A 9,753-nucleotide genomic window follows, 5' to 3' on the forward strand; every position below is an offset into this window, starting at 1 on the left:
ATCTCCTACAACCTCTCCTATGACCTGGGGTGTCAGCTGGTGCCATACCCTAAACCCAGCTGGGCACATTTCAGAGTGAGAAACTCCCCTTTCCAGACTTAGACAGGATTTGGTAAAAAATGCCAACTTGGCCTTGTCCTCAATAATGATGTCACAAATAAGAGAAACTTTATTATTAACTGTCATTAAGCAACAACTGTCAAAAGCCTACATTTTCTCCTTGCTTAAAGTTTACTCAGGTCTGTTTCAGTGGTGGGTTGCCCCTGGTTCACACCGGTTCTATAGAACCGGTAGTAAAACTGGCAGGAGGCTCCACCCACCGGCCCTGACATCATCAAAACGCTTCTGTGCATGCACAGAAGAGCGCAAGAGAGAGAGCGAAGGGAGTGCGTGCACGCAGCCCCACTGCAAACCAGTAGTAAAGGTAAGTAGAACCCACCCCTGGTCTGTTTGTCTAAGAATATGTCTATATAGGCCGGAGGTCTTCAAACTTGGCAGCTTTAAGACTTGTGGAGTTCAACTCCCAGCTATGCTGGCTGGAGAATTCTGGGAGTTGAAGTCCACAAGTCTTAAAGCTGCCAAGTTTGAAGACCTCTCATATAGGCAATCACAAAAAAAAAAAAAAAAGGAGGATTTTTAAAAGTATTTTAGGAGTATTTGTTATATGAAAATACAATTCAATTTAAAACAGGCTGTATTCAATCCTGCAATCTAATTGGCAATTTAAATGCCCACCATTATCCTTCAATAAAGTCAGCTTCTCATACTGAAATTGTAAACTGCCAAAATGATTGAGTGGAATTGAACAATTATTAAATATAGACTCTGTCCCTAGTAGGTAATGAGAATAGTATTCATCTGTTTGATATTTTTATAGGAATCATTCTGGAATTTGTGACGTTAAGCTTATGTGTCTTTTTTCTGGATCTTTATTATTATTATTATTAAAAATGAATTCAAATATGAGCAGGCAGTGTATCCCCAAAAATAATTACATTAAAATTGATTAGCTTTCTCTCTGCACTAACTGGCATAACACAATTTAGTCAGTGAAGTATATTTATGAGTTTATCCTTCATCTCTGTTCCTGTTACAACATTAATATAATGTAATATTTAGGGAACAATTCATTTTTATCTTATTTGGATTTTCCTGAATTCTGTAGTACCTTTTATGATGATGCTTTTGTTGACTTCAATTATTTGTTTTTCATACAAAACCTTCCAAATTGGACTATACTGATATAGTTTTTAAACCACAATAATCAATATTTATAAATTATCTTGATCTTTTCACAGTGTAGCTCATAGAAAATGTCCTAGGCAGTCAAGCACCAAGTACAAGTTTAATTTGTTTCCTTATATCTTCAGAAATTATCACAATCGCAGTTAAATACATAAAATAGTATAATATATAAATATCTGAATTATTTTCTCTCTGCTTTTTCTTATTCAAAGACCTTTTTTTGGGTATAGGATTATCAACAAATCTCAAAAATAATTGATATCAGTTGTATTCAGATATAATTAATTATAGAAATGCAGTAAAGAGCAAACACATGGCATATAGGTCTGGAATGATAACATCATCAGCAAGAACACTCAAATAATAACAGACTCTACTTTGGCAAATGACTATGATAATTATATTTTTAAGATTTATTATACTTTGTGACAGTAGTATAAAGCTGATGCGGGGTGATTTAATTCTTTTCAATTTTGCTTAAATGCTCATTTGCCAACCACAAGACTGAGTAATTGGTTAGATTTCTATCCATCTGTCAGCTCCTAGTTAGACCAGACTAGAAAATCAACTTCACAGGAAGACCAAATTTATTTTAATGAGTTTGGCTATAATAAATGACACTTGTAACACCTTCCCCTTTCTTTAGCTCAGTGAATTATGGAGCCATTTGCACAAGTCACTTCTGAACATTATCTATTTCTCAGGATTTTTTTAAAAAATAAACACACTCCTTTTGTTTAGGTAACAGATTTTACATATTCCTGTCAAAGTCTTCTTCCTTACTCTCTCATCTTCCCATCAGTGATTCCCAACCTTTCCAGCTTTGTGGACTGGCAGAGGTGGTGGTGGGAGGGAAGGGGATGCTTTTACATGTGCGCGCACCACTTTTACAAATGCAGCTTTGCACCTACCACTTCCATGGCCTGATTCCAAACAGGCTGCGTCCCAGGACTGGGCCACAGACTGGGGGTTGGGGACCCCTGCTCTACATCATCACAATTTAAAGAAGTGTTTGTAGTTTAAAATATAGCCATGGAATTTCTATGAGAAAAAAATATTTCTCTTGAAAGACATCTTTATAGCAATATATTTACTGGAAAGATATGCCATTATTTTAATACATTTACAAGGGTTATACAGAAAATAATAAAAAATAAACCCTTGAAAAAAGTATGTCTTTCACTTGCATGCATCCAACTGATATTGTTCAAAATTCTCACTTAATTACTATTATATTTTAAAATGATATTTTTAAATATTTAGCTACTATTTACATTTTTTTAAGATTGAAATTGCATAGCCTATCAAATACTCTCCTATAGTCCATAGAACTACTTGAATTTCATGTCCTTTTTTTCATCCTCAAAGGAAAAAAAATCTGCAATGCTGTGGATCCTGATATGTTATCCAATGAAACATCAGTCGTGGTCTAAAACTCCAGCTGGTTTATCTGTAGCAGGAAGGATTGTCAAACTCACATCTTCATGGCGACATCACGTGACATATCAGAACTTTTTTCCCCTTCGCTAAATCAGGCATGGGCATGGCCAACACATGACACATCCAGCCCGTGGGCCAAGCGTTTTACAGCCCTGATCTATAAGATATTGCTTATGCAGAGGTACTTTCACTTTTGCTTTTAAAATTTCTTTCAAAGAAGAGGATTTCAGGGGCAAACTGCACAGGTAGTATGTAGTGACCATCCTCTACTTACTTAGTGACCAAGTGGCCAAAAAAATGGTTGTGCAATAAAATACAAGACAGACCTAATGATCTTTTCATCAGTCTTCAACTTCCCTACTTTCTCATACATCAATTAAATACAAAGGAGAAAAAAAAGTGTCAGGAGGGAAAGTTTTCTTATTGAGATTTTTCAGCTAGTGAAACATAAATTGTTAGAAAGAATTTAAAGTGATGGAAGATTCTGCTGCAGGAAATACCAAAAGCAGTACTTCTACTAATAAAATAATCTTAAAATATTATCAAGAAGGAGAAAGATGAGGAGGAGGAATAACTAAGCAACTGAGTGTTAGATAGAAAAATATAAACCAGTTTTGCAGAGGAAAAAATATGTGAAAATGTAACTTTAATTTTGACATATTTCTTCCAACTCTAATAAATGTTCACCTTTTCAATATGCAAATCTTCAATGTTTTCAAATACTATTTCACAATATTATATAAGATGAATGTTGCTTGGAACCATGCTTTTAATGTTACATTTTTCAAGACAGCGAAAGAAAGGCTGCAAACTTGAGAGAGAGATATAAATGGCAAAATAAATGTGTGAAGATTGTCATTCATCTTTATGGCTAACTTGGAAAGACAAAGGTGAGTCGGATGATAGATAGCAATAACAGAAATCTTGGTCACATAATACTCAAGAGATTCACTCATTTTCCCATGTTATCTGCGGTTTAATAACAGTTCTTTTCAAAAAAATCAAACAAAAAAGATACTTATGTGACTACCCTTTAAGACCACAACACATTTTTTATTTGATTTTTGAAGAAGTCCAAAGGACTTTTCAATTATTCCTATTATAAGTCCATTACAATTAATCACAGGAGAATTTTAAACAATATACTGATTTTAAAATGCATGAAATACAGTCTATATCTCCTTTCATAGTGTACCTCAAGACTGTAGGAAATTGTATATGGTTATGTGAAAATGTTCTAAAATATTTGAGAAAACATTAGTTAAAGTGTATAAAATGTAGGCACTAAATCCATATATTATGTAATCATTTGGATTTGAAGAAGACATGCTGTTGTTCAGTTCATTTGTGGGCACAGAGGTGACTCTGCAGTCCCTGTCTGGAAGCACAAAGTCTAGCACAATGGGGATGGTGAAAGTCTATTGTTGTAGTAACTGTGGGTGCTATTCTGTGATGTAGTTCAGTTTCTTTATCACTTTTTGATGGCATCTGTCTTCAAAGCTGGTATGAAGGAGGCTTCATACCATAAGGTTCGCTAGCAGTTTCTGCCAGCAGTTGCAGTTTCTAGTTCTCTTGCTAGATGTCACAGTGGTGTAGGGCAGGGGTGGGCAAATGTGGCTGTTTTACAACCTGTGGACTTCAACTCCCAGAATTCCTGAGACAGCCAAGCTAGGGTTATTTCACAATGTTTTTGTAGTACTTGCATGGTTGACTTCAAGATCTTTTCTCAGACTCCAGTTTATTATAGAGAAACTACTGAGGCATATAGTGGTCACCCATACTGATTATGAGTCCCATTCTTCTCATCTAAGGTCTGGTAATCATTTAAAATAATCTTCCAGAATATGATTATAAATTATTTGTACATTTATACATATCCATAATCCTGTTCCATTTCATGGTAATCAATGCTATGCACAATGTAGAAAAGAATTAATAGAATCCTCAAAAAAAACAAGCAAACGAACAAAGAAACAAGCTTTATAAGAGGTTTCCTAATCAGCCATTCAACACTGATCCTAATGAATGAATAATAAGCCCTCAGACTTATTCGTGGTATGATGTTTGTAATGTAATTTGCTTCTATAAAAGACAATTTCACAGTTTAACATTTTCTACAAAGTTATGCCCTAAAAGATAACATCAAAACAGTTATTATAACAAAACACTGAGTGAATTCCTTAGTCTCATAAGTTTAGTTTATTCTGTTATATGGTTTGTTGCATAATCATCCAGATGTTCAGACAAGATTTGGCATTTTTATCCACCTATCAAGTAATTCCAAAGGACAAGCAGATGTTATTGTTTGATGGTATTAGAGGTATTGTTGCAGGATATAAACTGTTCTGAGTAAAGTGCCTTTTGCAATTGACTGATGGTGAATTTGTCAGTGCTGATAGTGTTTGTGGTGTTCCAGTTGTTTTGGGACTGCACTCAAGGCATCCATTACTATTGGTACTATCCTTTGCTTTCTTTTACCAAGTCATACTATTTCTATTTGCTGGTCTTTGTATTTTGTTATCTTCTCCAGTTTTTTAGTCTGCTGTATATTATTACATTATTGATTCAACGTCATTATGGGAGCGACGGGGCGCTCCCATGTGACACCTCTCCTACGTGAGCTGCACTGGCTTCCGGTGGTCTTCCGGGTGCACTTCAAGGTGTTGGTGACCACCTTTAAAGCGCTCCATGGTTTAGGGCCGGGGTATCTATGAGACCGCCTTCTGCCGCCAATAGCCTCCCACCAGCCAGTTTGCTCGCACAGAGAGGGTGCCGTCGGCCAGACAATGTCGGCTGGCGACCCCCAGGGGGAGAGCCTTCTCTGTGGCAGCACCTGCCCTCTGGAACGACCTACCCCCAGAGATGTGCATGATACCAGACCTCCGGACTTTTCGTCGGGCCTTGAAAACACATCTATTTCATCTGGCTGGGCTGGCTTGATCCCATCCTTTCGGTTTTAATTTGGGTTGTTTTAAATTGAGGGCTGAAATTATTTAATGTCTTTCAAACTGTTTTTAAAATTTTATATGTTATGTTTTATCTCAGCTGTTCACCGCCCTGAGTCCTGCTGGAGAAGGGCGGTATAAAAATCAAATCAAATAAATAAATAAAATAAATAAATTTCTAAGGCTTGTAATTTGTTGTTATTTTAGTCAATTCAATTAAAATTAAATCAAGCAGGTAAATCTTACAGAATGCAAAGGCAAAATGATAGTTCAAAACTCAAGATCAAAAGATGTTGCACAGTGATTAGAGTGCAGTACTGCAGGCTACTTCTGCTGACTGCCATATGCCTGCAATTTGGCAGTTCAAATTTCACCAGGCTCAAGGTTGACAAAGCCTTCCAGCCTTCTGAGGTGGGTAAGATGAGGACCCAGATTGTTGGGGGCAATACTCTGTAAACCGCTTAGTGAAGGCTGTAAAGCACTGTAAAGTGGTATATAAGTCTAAGTGCTATTGCTAGTGCTATGTATATTAGTGTTGCCTAGATTATTAAATCTATAACCTAACTCATTGCAATATAGGAAGAAGCAGATTGCAGCAACCAAAGGGGTGGGAGCAATGTTTTTTTATAAAATCTCTATACCCAGGGCTTGAAACATCCAAACTGACTGATGTATTTATTTATTTATTTATTTATTTATTTATTTATTTATTTATTTATTTATTTATTTATTTATTTATTTATTTATTTATTGGTTCAATTTATACGCCGCCCTTCTCCGGAGACTCAGGGCGGCTTACAATGCGTTAAGCTATAGCCTTCATACTTTTGTATATACCTGCTTAGTAGGGCTTTCGGCCCCCCCAAGAGGTGTTCTTTTTATACAAAGTCAGCTTATTGCCCCCACAATCTGGGTCCTCATTTTACCTACCTCGAAAGGATGGAAGGCTGAGTCAACCTTGAGCCTGGTGAGATTTGAACTTGTAGTAATTAAGTAACTGGTGCTACTTAATAGCACTTTAGTCTGCTGCGCCACCAAGGCTCTTATGTCACTTCTCATTGGTTCTAGATTTAATTGATTTGATTCAAAGTGTTTGTTATCACCTTTAAAACCCCTCATGACACTGATCCAGGCTATCTGAGGAACTATTTTACCTTTATCCATAATACTTCCTATTTCCAGTTTCTATTTCTTCTGGCTGTTTATAAGTTTCAGAAGTCATTCTGTACTATTGCACATTCTTATTTTCCTTAGCAAAGAACATTGGAAAAGCTAGAAACATATAGGAGAATGTTTGAAAAAAAATTCATAACATACATTTTCCATGTCCTACGCTTTATATGTAGCAGATTATAATTGTGAATTCATGATAAATATAAGGTATAAAACTGTTTTTTCCTGTTCCTTTTTCTTAGTTTGTATTTTTAGTTTGTACTTTTGAATTTTTTAAATAAACATGTTTTTACATTAAAGATTGCTTTGTTAAAAGATGTAAAAATATACTCTAATTCTATTTTCTAATTGTTCTGAATCTTTCCACCTTTACTAATGTTACCTTTTATTCTTCAAACTTCTTATATTTCTTTTCAAGATATTATTAACTTCATTCATCCACTATTTTGGAACCTTCCCTTTTCTTTTAACCCATTCATTCCCCCCCCCCCAATATATTTGCTTTGTTAATTGAGCCTCATTCATTCCTTCTATATTACACAACTGATCAACAAGATTGTTCTTTTTTTCTCCTTAGTTATTCACTTTGGTATTCAAATAGGTACTCAGTAAACAGCCAGCTTCTTATTCATTCTTGGGTCTCTAAAGGAATCCTATCTAATTTATTATATATTTGCTTAATGTGGCAAACCATTCAAAGAATTGGAATAGAACATAAGCCTAGTAAAATAAAAAGAGTAAAACATAAAAAATTAAGTACTCATGCCACTGAACAGACTCATTTTTCTACTAGACAACATTAATTTAAGTTCTTATAATATTAATATTCATAGCTTAACCTGCAGCTATCACAAACCTATAGATTTTTATTTTTATATGCACTTGGGACAATATGTATGACACCAATTGATATTTTCTGACATATATTTTAGGTCTTTTATTTATAACAAAAATCAGTTGCTTTATTCCTACTTCTCAAAGTTCAAACCATGTCCAATCATACCTATTATACCCTTTCTTCTCTTAATTTTAAAAACATAAACATACCTACTCTTATTTCTTTATTAATTCATGTCCTTTTTCACACATTTTTCAGAAGTCATTTGGGCTTCAAATACTGATCCCATCTTTTGTCTTGTGGGAATAGTTATTTTTTCCACCACTTATCTTCAAGGGGACATATCACTTGGTGTCCACACTCTAATCATGTGTAAAATAGTGGTTTCATTATTTCAACTATCTGTTGCCTTTAAAAGGCCAATATGCAGAAATTGAAATAATGTTTAGTATACCTATGTAGTCTAGTAATTGGAGAATCAACTCACAATTCCCTTGCTAGTAAAATAAATCTCAGAGGTTACAAAACCAAACTTTTTAAAAATGAAAAACACAATTTTTACTTTAAATTTTAAGTGTTAAAAGGCAAATATTTAATATGAAATAATATAGCTACCCTGTTTCCCCAAAAATAAGACCCAACTGGAAAATAAGGCCTAGCATGATTTTTCAGGATACTCGTAATATAAGCCCTATCCCCAAAATAAGCCCCAGTTAAGATTGTCAGCCGGATGGGTGCATTTAGTACCATATCCCCCCAAAAAAATAAGACCTAACCAGAAAATAAACCCTAATCCGTCTTTTGGAGCAAAAATTAATATAAGACCCAGTATTATTTTCAGGAAAACACGGTATTGTCCTGTCCAGATCATGACAATATAGCTTGCAAATTGGCAAAGACAGGAAAAAACAAACAACAATGCAGTATTCTGAATTAACAATGAAATGGCACTGTCTGCTACAAATGATGAACCCTCCTCTCCGAGTGCAGAATGTATGTTGTATTTACAATGTCCATGAAAGCAATGGACTTGAATAGGTTGAAATGATGTTATAATATTTAATTATTTTCATATGTTCATGGATTATAGAAACACCCCAGATTTTATTTATTATTAAATTTATTTGCTGCCCACCTCGCAATTTGAAGTGACTCTGAGAAGCTTATTGCATATGCTTGCAATTTTATTCATATTATGAAAACTTCCTTTCTAGCATCATTCAGCACTTCCAATTACCAAATTTACCCTGAAAGGTTTTCTAGGCTGATGTCCTCAGTGCAAGTATAGGCCACTAACTAATTTTCTATGGTGGGAACACCACTCTTATCCTCAGCCTATCCCAGCCCATTGGAAAGGCAAACTTTGCCTGTCTTGTCCTATTTGCATCAAATGTTGGCTTAGCTGGCACAAGTGTCCCATCCAGTTCACTTGATCTGCTTCACTGTACCATAGACAAAAGGATCTATTCCACCTATTAGCTACTGTTCATTGTGGTAAGAATGTCTTCTCCATTTGAATTACTGATCACTTTTCTCGGATGTGCCATTTTTTTTCTCTATCTTACCGGCCTCTTTTTAAAGGACCTTGATGAGTAAGTCCAGTTTTCTCCTATTTCTTTGTTTTACCAGTTCACTGTTTTTGTTCATTTAAAGTTCCCTCATGAAACTGTGAATGTTTCTTTTCTTTTCTTTTATTCATTTTTCCCTTCTTACCTGAGTGGCAGAAAGAATGGGAAATTATGTTTGGGGTGGGGAGTGGTGATTTCTTTTATTTACATCCGGCATTTGAAAGATAGTATGTATTGGAGGGAGGGAGAATCATTGGAAGGGTGTACATACAAAAAGTTTGCAAGTGGTCCTCAAACTGACCACAGACAGGAAGGACAATTTGTGCTTATTTTTCCAAAAGAATTGGAAAGGATAAAGTTGGATAAGGATTCACTGATCTACTCTTGAGAAACCACCATGGCCAAAGAGGACAAACAGGTTACAATTAAGAAAGTGAACTTTTAATTTCTATCCTTCCCAACTATGCATGAGACTCATGCCTATGCATGAGACCCAAGCATTTTAAGGCTGCAATGCAGAAAAGTCTCTGGACTCAGTTGGAGA

At 35.3% G+C, this 9,753-nt stretch overlaps 1 long non-coding RNA gene across 1 annotated transcript in view; it reads left to right on the top strand.

Moving 5' to 3' along the window:
* The window catches only part of LOC148113352 (uncharacterized), a 127,912-nt gene that overhangs the window by 98,003 nt on the left and 20,156 nt on the right, over positions 1-9,753 (top strand). The window lies entirely within an intron of this gene.

The sequence above is a fragment of the Pantherophis guttatus genome, chromosome 5 (genome assembly GCF_059756535.1).
Source record: "Pantherophis guttatus breed Tessera chromosome 5, ASM5975653v1, whole genome shotgun sequence".
In the NCBI taxonomy this organism is placed as follows: domain Eukaryota; kingdom Metazoa; phylum Chordata; class Lepidosauria; order Squamata; family Colubridae; genus Pantherophis; species Pantherophis guttatus.